The sequence below is a fragment of the Scomber scombrus genome, chromosome 3 (assembly GCF_963691925.1).
Source record: "Scomber scombrus chromosome 3, fScoSco1.1, whole genome shotgun sequence".
NCBI lineage: Eukaryota > Metazoa > Chordata > Actinopteri > Scombriformes > Scombridae > Scomber > Scomber scombrus.
In genome coordinates this window covers 21,925,566-21,934,786 of record NC_084972.1, presented here as the reverse complement: position 1 = coordinate 21,934,786, position 9,221 = coordinate 21,925,566, and positions in this window count along the sequence as shown.

Below are 9,221 nucleotides of genomic sequence, written 5' to 3'. Positions count from 1 at the left end.
GGACATTTTGGCTTTAGATCGGACATTCAGTTCAGTTTTAATTTAAATCATGAGAACAAAGAACTTTAGTGATAAAAGCAGACACGCACTCAAAACTAACTAGTTTATATGACGTGTCAAGGTTTTGTAGCTTTACAATCAGCTACACGTCATAGAAAGGGATGAGACATGATAATCATTTAAAAATGGAGATAACAGCGCATATGTTAGGACATTCTTTCCTTGAGTGCATCTGCAGTGTTAGACTCACTTGTTCACACAAAAAGTGACAGAAGTACTCGTCTAAAGAATGACAAAGAGAACTACTGATGTGAATGTCAGATTGTTGGTTTCTGACAGTTAATGAAATTGTCGAACACCACCCTGTTGCAACATCAGAAAGGCGGTGGGGGGGCAGGTTTCCGATGTATATTAATACCTTTAGGTTATTTTCAGATTGATTGAAACAACCCCAGCATTCAAGAGGTCACTCTGTTGACAGAAATGGAAATGCTTTCGTGAAGGGCTCCAGTACATATCTGGCTCAAATTTTGCTGGACTGCACCACAACATAATCCAACAATGAGATGCGATGGCCAAATGTGAGGTCAAATGTTTGTAAGAACAGAGTCCGGATTATTTTGTAACATGACACCAAATTTCTACCGCTTACCTGTCTGTCTAAAATGATTGCCGCTGTGATGACTTTCCAAAGTCGGCGAAATATTCTTCATATTATTCTAATGTGTAATTCTAGTCTGATAAGGCCCCAAACTTTTAGTCTGAACGCCCACTTAAAATTAAGTTTAGGCAGTTGTGATGCATTATGTCAGGAGAAACCCCAGTGTAAGTATAGATGTACAAACGTTTGTGCATGTGTTTGTGTGTATGTGTGTGTATGAGAAAGAAAGAAGAGAAAAGAAGTTGGAGAGCGAGCCTCTGTAATATGTAGCCCATGTGTGGCCCACAAGTGTGTGTGTGTGTGTGTGTGTGTGTGTGTGTGTGTGTGTGTGTGTGTGTGTGTGTGTGTGTGTGTGTGTGTGTGTGTGTGTGTGTGTGTGTGTGTGTGTGTGTGTGTGTGTGTGCGCGTGTGCGTGCGTGCGTGTGCATGTGCATGTGTGTAGGAGGGGGTTGGTGATCCTGTGAAGAGAACATCTGGATATGTTTTGCCTGGTGTGCTGTGGTTGCTGCCACTGCTTGTGTGTGTGTGTGTGTGTGTGTGTGTGTGTGTGTGTGTGTGTGTGTGTGTGTGTGTGTGTGTGTGTGTGTGTGTGTGTGTGTGTGTGTGTGTGTGTGTGTGTGTGTGTGTGTGTGTGTGTGTGTGTGTGTGTGTGTCATAGTGTTTTACTAGTTCAGTGTGTCAGGTCTTTGTAGTCATGGCTTTTTGTTTCCTCAAACATTTTGTTAGACTCCGACAGATTTATGAGATTGAAATGATACCCGGCCGGTCTGACGGCCGCTCTGCTGTGCCCTGTTGCAGCAGGTGGAGGCTACACAACCACACATAGTTTCACTGTTGCTGAAAAACAGGCGTTTTTTTCCCCATAACATCAATTGCCAGTGTGTATTCTTAGACCTACAAGTTCTAGTACTCAGTGTTATAATTTGTCTTCGCTGACCGAAACACTGAAACGATCATGGCTGCAGTATGTGTGGTGGTCACGAGCTGAGAGGTCTGGACTTTCTGTAGTTCTAGGAAAGAAATGAGAGGTGCCCTGGAGACAAAAAATATCACTGTACTGTTTTAAGGAACCAGAATAGAAAAGCACAGAATAACACAGCGGTTCAGAAGCTATACGTTGTGATGTACAAGAGTTTCCAGTGACTCACAGAAAAGTCAGGTGCACTGTACATTTTTACAGGCCCAAAGAGTCGCATATAGTGCAGGGGCTGGACATAATAATGTTAACACCAATGGAAAAATACTTGGACTGTGCTTGAAGTTAATCAAAATTAAAAACACTTACAAAAATGGGTCGTAATCCTCTCACAGTCAGGTTGCCGGCTATGGAAGAAATCTGAGAATGTTTTACAGTGGGGACATTAATTGTCAAATTTAAGAAACGTAGATCGACCTCTCAACGAAATTTAGTTTGTGTCATCACACAGCTAACCGTACTCTGAAGGTTTGAGCTAAACAGCTCCCGTAGCCAGGTGCGCTTTGCATATTGTATGTGATGCGAATGAGTGACAGCACCCAGCCAGAGAATCAATTGAGCTCCAAACTTGACTAGCAATGAAGTACGTTACCTTCTTGATATTTGGGAAGATCAGACCTTGTATTTACATTCTCTCTCCTGTACCACCTGCACTGCAATGAGTGGAGTGGATGCTCTAACAAGTTTAACAACTAATCCACTGATTTGGGGCAGAGCAACTTTGAGAACTTTTGGTGTAGGCCATCATCTGCTAAATTTGTCACACGAAGTGATTCACCATTCATGCGGTTTAGCAGAGGTGTTAAACCTCATTGAAGAAACTCTGTGACAACATAATTTTCACTACCACCTGTACATACCGAGTGTTGCATAACAAGTGTTGCAAAAAAATGAATATGTGTGGAAAATGTGTCCCCGAGTTGAAAAAGTGACTAACAATATGAAACGCCAACATGTTCAGGTGTGTACAGAAAGTTTTGTGTTCAAAAGAGGAGAAACTTGTTCGAGCTTCAGTCCCCACCATGTCCTCTCTGAACACCGCTTGATTTGCAGAACTCCCCTGTGCCTCATTTCCTGCTTCACCCCTCCTCATCCCCCCTTTTTCATTCCCCTCATCGCCTCCCACTCCTTCCCCCTGTGAGACTGAGCCATGCTTGTCGGCAGTGGCTGAGGTTTGGCACTCTGCTCCTCCAACCCACGCCTCAGCTTCTGCTCCAAAGCCATCTTTTCCATTCGATCCCAAAGGCAGTGAATGGATGGAGGGAGTGAGTGATTGAGGTTTATTTTTTTCTTATGTTGTAAGAGGATACAATAATCCTTAATCTTATTGACAAAAACTGCAGTTAATCTAAAAAGTAACTTTCAGTATATTGCCCTCTTATCAGTCTACCATAAATTAAGATGAATCCATCGCACAAAGACTGAGAGTTTCCTATGATACACATCATTTGGATTCACGCCTTAATACAACTACAGTTCTATTACTAAAGAAAGACCACTTAAGTAGTTCATGAAACTACAGAACATGTGATGTAACATAAAGCTACAATGTCAGCTCTAAATCATACATGACCTGTGGTGCCACAACTCACGTAGCACAAATAAAACCAGCTCACATACACTTGAAGGTGTGCAAATGTGTGCTGAGAGTTTGAAATTGATGACCTATTTTACAACAGGCCAACCCATTAAACAAACCCGGTGATAACTCGGAGAACACCTGCCTCCTCCTTAAAGCCTCGCCTCAACGTAACCTCTCCAACCTCTCTAAAGGTCGACTGCTCTTTCACACACTCATAATTTAAGGCAGCCTATCACCACAAAGATATTACACCTAACTGTAAGATACTGCATTTGCTACTTCTAGGCTAATTATCATTAAAACAAATTGTTAAACATTTTGAAAATGTGCTTTTTCACTTTATTAAATGAAAAGCACGATTCTACTCTCTCTCTGTGTGTGTCTGGAGCCAGTAGACAATTAGCTTAGCTTAGCATAAAGACTAGAAGCAGAGGGAAAGAGCTCTTTTCCTCAAAAATACATCTGCCAGCACCTCTGAAGCTCACTCTCATTTGTTTAATTTGAACACAAACAGACATTTAAAATTAATCAGCAAATATTTTAATATTAATGTTTCAAACATTTGTAAAGCAAAAATGTTCAATTGATCTCTGATTTTTGATTGAAGTTCTTAGATGTAACAGTTTGCTGGGTTTCTTTGTAGTATATGACATTATAGATTTTCGGACTGGTTGTCAGATTGTTCGCTCATGCCCACAGCTTCCACTTCCATATTTTGAATCTGATGTGGGCTTGAACATGTACAGATGTATCTGTGAAGTTTATATTTCGAATAAAGAACGAGAAAAAGAAGCAACATTTTGGTCGCCTGCGGCGCTGCAGGAAGTCTGACGAGATGAGGGGCAGCTTCCAGAAGTTAACCAATCAGAACAGAGTGGGCCCATGGAGAGGGGAGCTGAACTGGGGAGATTCATAAAGTAGGCTAGTTAAATGAGGAGTGTTTTGAACTGTAAATCATGCAAAGATATAAGAATAAAAAGAATAAAAATACCAACCCAGAAATGTGCATGATACACCTCCTTTAAGTACATTTCTAAGCAGATTTGCCAAATGTTCACAAGTGTCGTCTTTTTTCATCTCATGTGAAGTTTTTCTAAATCTTAAATGATTTGTAAATTGAATATTTTGGGATTTTAACAAGCAATCTGAAGATGTCATCTTGGGCACTTATTTTCTGACATTTTATGGATAAGAACCATTAACAACAAGACTGAGAAAATAATCAGCAAAATTCATTCAGAATGAAATAGTTGCAGCTCTAAAGGCAACATGATTGAACCCATTACACTCAGTAGCATTAGTCATAAACTTTTTCAAGTTTAATTCACATTCATATTACTTTCCACACCATTAGACTTCAATATCTTCTAAACTGTGACCTCTTAAAGTAATGACTTGTTTCACCACATAAGGCTCGAGATCTCTGCAATCAGATTTCTTACTGTAATTATGTAACAGCAGAAATTATGAGGTCATTTGTATATGCTTTGAAATAAATGGTTTAATGTCCTGTGAGTCAACTCCTGCTGCTCTGGAACAAGCTGAGCTGAAATAAAAACGGAGGAAAGTGAAACTGCTCAGGAGATGGAACAGATCATTAAGACTGTTATTTGGCCACCTTTGACCATCTGTCTTTATGGCCCTGCCTCTCAGCTGTCATAGTGATATAATGGGGTGAGGCTGAAGGTGTGTGTGTGTTTGTCTAAAAGAGAGAGAGGTGAGGACTGAGTTAACGCACAATGACTCACCTCACTGCTTTTACAATCTTTCCTACGTAGGTACAGTGTGTTTGCTCTACAGGTTGATTAGATACAGTAGGTGGTGAAAAAGATTGAAGGCGGTTTTTAAAAAAAGATTAAAAATGTTCAAATAAAGAGTTGAGTGGAATTGATGTTGCTTTTGTCATGTCAGTTCAGTGATTTATTGAATACTTAGTCAAACTGCTTACACCTGGTGTTAAAATGCAATCTGTATCTGGATACATCACCTGGATAAGGAAAAAGCACATTAATGCAGGTATAAATGCACTCAGAACGCAAACAGATTGGCCAGACCACATTTGGAGGTGGTCAGACTCCCATCGTGATCTCAGCCAGATGCATACTGGACATTTCAGAAAACCATCCCAGTAATTGGAAAGCCTAGAGCTGTCTCTTTCTGCCCAAGTAATAGCAGTAGCTGGTCTTCCCTCACAAAAACTGACTTAGAATTGAATGATGTCTATTTGTTGCAGCAATTTATTTGGGAGTCGCCATGGTTGTTGACAAGTCCACCAGCTCCACTGATCACAATGCCGATGCAGCTGCGAAAACACGTTAATACCAAGTGTAAATGCTAAGACCCATTGATCAGATGTCAATAATACAGATAACCAGCATCAGCTCAACTGAAGTGTCCGTGAGCAAGACGATGAACGATGTAAGAGGTGCTGCTGCTTTGATCAGTGATGTTGCTGTCTCCTTAAAATTACATTCATATACAACTAATTTGCACAAGCGAATACATTCTTTGGCGTACAGCAACACCTGGTCTCATGTTTCCTTACATGAAAATGAGTCCAGTGAGTTTTTCATAGTGAGTTAAACAGGTTTTTCATAGTGAGATAAACAGGTTTTAAATTTGGGAGAAAAAGAGTGCTGGTATCAAATGTATACTTCGTCTTTGAGTTTAGGTATCAATATCATGAGAGAAAAAAAGCTGGATTGAAGCATCTCCAACCACAATCGAGTCTGAACCTACCAATGCATGGTACACAGTATATTGCTTAATTCCCCTCTCTATGACTGACACTTTTGGTCATTTTGTATAAATTAGTTAATTTCAAGCAGACCATAGGTACTTCCTGGATTAGACAAAAAGATGGTTAATCTACATAGTCGAGACAGGAATTCTGTTTTCCTCCCAATTATATATTATATTTTGTGGAAAAACGCTGACAGTCATTTATGCTTCATATAATTGTTTCAGTCACGACTACTACTAGATTTGTATAAACCCATTCCATCACTGTCACTCGATTCTCCATATCATGTGTCTCTGGAGAGCGTTGTCTACATCTCTCTCTCTTCTTTCCTGCAAATTATGTTAGTCTCTGTCTTTCTAGTTAAGTCTTTAATAATGAATTCTACAGAGCGACTTCTCTGTGGCTCAGAGATCCTCTCAGAGCTCCCAGTGTAAGCACGTGTTCACAGCTCTTCAACAGACCCACACACACACAATACAAAATGTACACTTAACAACACATGCAGACACACTTGGACTATCTCTGGGATTCCTGAAAAATTCATAGCATCCAGCGCTAACAGACTTCAACCGGAGGCATCAGCTTTACTACAAGCTGCCTTTTTATTTCTGAGGAGCACTCAGTGCTCCATTTTACATGAGAGCTCATTCCAGATGTGAGAGGATGTTTCAACAGCTTCCTTTGTGATAGCATCCAGTTATTTTATTACATTTGTCTCAGGTCAAATATGGATGTCGCAGTGAACATGTAGCTACTCAGAGGTAGTCATGTTAGTCAGATTACGTCACATTCAGGTTATTTGCCTTCAAACATAATACCTTACTGCAGACACCTTGGTGTGACCTTTGATAACAAGCTTAATTTTGATCCTGTCAGGTCTGTAGTCCAATGTTACTTCCTTATCTGGGTCAAGACCTTTGAATCCACCCATACCACCAAGTCAGGTTGACCAATTGTGTAACGAGATTACAGTTCTTTCTGATATCAGGCTACTTGCTTGCTAATCTGCAAAACATTTAAAATATTCTCGGATTTTAGTCTAGTTTAAACAAATTCACTCATTTGCGCCATTCATGGTGCTACACATGATTGTACAGATGAAAACCAACAGTGGTAGTTTTTCAAATAAAAGAAAAGAGAGCCTGAGAGAAAGGTAAACCCTACTTACTTTCTCACCTCTGGACACCAGGCGACTGTCAGACTGTTGGTTTCAGAAAGTATCGTAAATTGTCAGACACGGCCCCCACAGGTTTAGGGGTTTGGGGGATGTCACACAGTGTTCAGCGATCCGACAAGCGCATTCTTTGAATCATACTGACAACTAGTCCCTAGATGAAAACTAAATACCAGAAGAGACCATGTACATAAAACTCTGTGTAGATTTATGACTAAAACTGTGTGCATACACAAAGACAGAAATATCGTTTCGCTGAAATATTGTTGTAATGCATTATTTCAGACTTCAGATTTAAAGCCGTGTGTACTCATGGATCTACAATTCAGTCATGCCCCCCCCCCCCCCCCCCCCCCCATCAGTTTACCGCCTGCTCCACCAGTCTTCACCCCATCAATGAAACAAACGAGGAAGTGCAGTTTTGATCTGATGATTCTGCACCAGCGCTGTTTCCCATTTCATAGATCTTTATATCATACATGTCATTAATTCATCACATGGACCTGTAAACCGTTTTCGGCTTTGATATCAGAAATGTAATCAATAATTTATTTGTAGCGCTCTTATCTAAACTAACTTTACAACGTGATACAACTAAAGATTAAATAAAAAGAATATTAACAGTGAAAGAAAATGTTGACTCCCATGTAAGTTAAATGATTAATCACACAAAGGTAATTAATCAGTGTTTCCTTAATAAATGTGCCTTTGATTGACATTTTACAAATCTGTGTAAATGCTAAACAAGAAAACAAAATCACACAATGAGTGCAGTCAGTTATCAACCTAAACATACAATGTTTTACTAAAAGATTACATCCCACCTCATTACATTACCCTCAGATCAGTTTACAAAAACCTGGTCTGAAGTCAGTGTGAGCTGTGCACATTTTGATGTAGATACAAATATATGTGCAGAATATATTGTATGCATGGTTTTTGTGTGTACGCGTCAATTGTGCATCTGGCTCCTGGACTGCAGTCACAGCTTCTCAATTCTGAAATGAAGTCTTTATTCTTGTTTAAATCCCCTGAAACACATTTTTCTATTTTTGTGGTTTCAAAAATTGTTTTATTGTGGGCTTTTACTACATGTGTTCTGATTTATGAATTTATTTATTTATTTAAGTATCTTTTGTTAAAGAACCTTTTTTAGTTATTATTGCAAATACACCCACCTCCCTGAAAAATAAAATAATAATAGTAAGAATATATAACTTTACTTTTATAGCTCTTGTCTGTCTGTCAGTAAAAACATCTAAAAATGTCAGGAGCAGAAAAGCAGTGTTACAATGTGTAATCTAATCATTCCATTTCGGTACTTATTACACAGTAATGCAGAGTAGCATGAAAAATTACAGCTCCAGCTGTAAATCATTTGCAATTTCCTGGAAACTTTATTATATTTATGGCAATCTTTACCTATACCTGCACATGTGTGATTGATGCAGAGCTACAAATCAAAACAGAGCAAATAGTCAGAGGAGAGGAGACAGACAGAATTCCTGATCCTTTTTCCTGCCTGTTTTTACGTGTTGGCAACCTGCGTGTTTGGGGGCAAAGGAAACAGCAGAGGAAATGCCAGCGTTAGCGTGGGAGAGCGGTGGCCACCTCACTCCATCACTGAGGTGAGTGGGTTTAAACCACAGTCTGCCTTTAAGAGGCCTCAGACAGAAACACAGAAACAAGAAAGAAGGCTTAGTGCCAAGTATTTTATTAGTTTCTTACATTGTCATCATACTGTACATGAGGCCTATTTGGATGGTAATAGTACTGTACAGGAAAGACATGAAAGCCATTTAATTTATAACATCATTTTATCAGGACTCAAGTGGTACAAATCCTGCCTAATCAGATGAATTAGAATCACAAATGTTGTCTTAATGGACAAAAGTAGTTCAGAAATGTGAACATGAAGTTTAAATCTGCAAAAGCCTGAACCAAGAACATTTTAATCTGTGAAAAAAAGGCATTGGCTCCGTTCCACTGACAATGAATGGGAGACTTTTTCTGAATACTGGATACAACCCAGGGTGATTTTCCAGGGATATGAGCAGATTTTCTGCTTCAGAAATGATCAGCTGA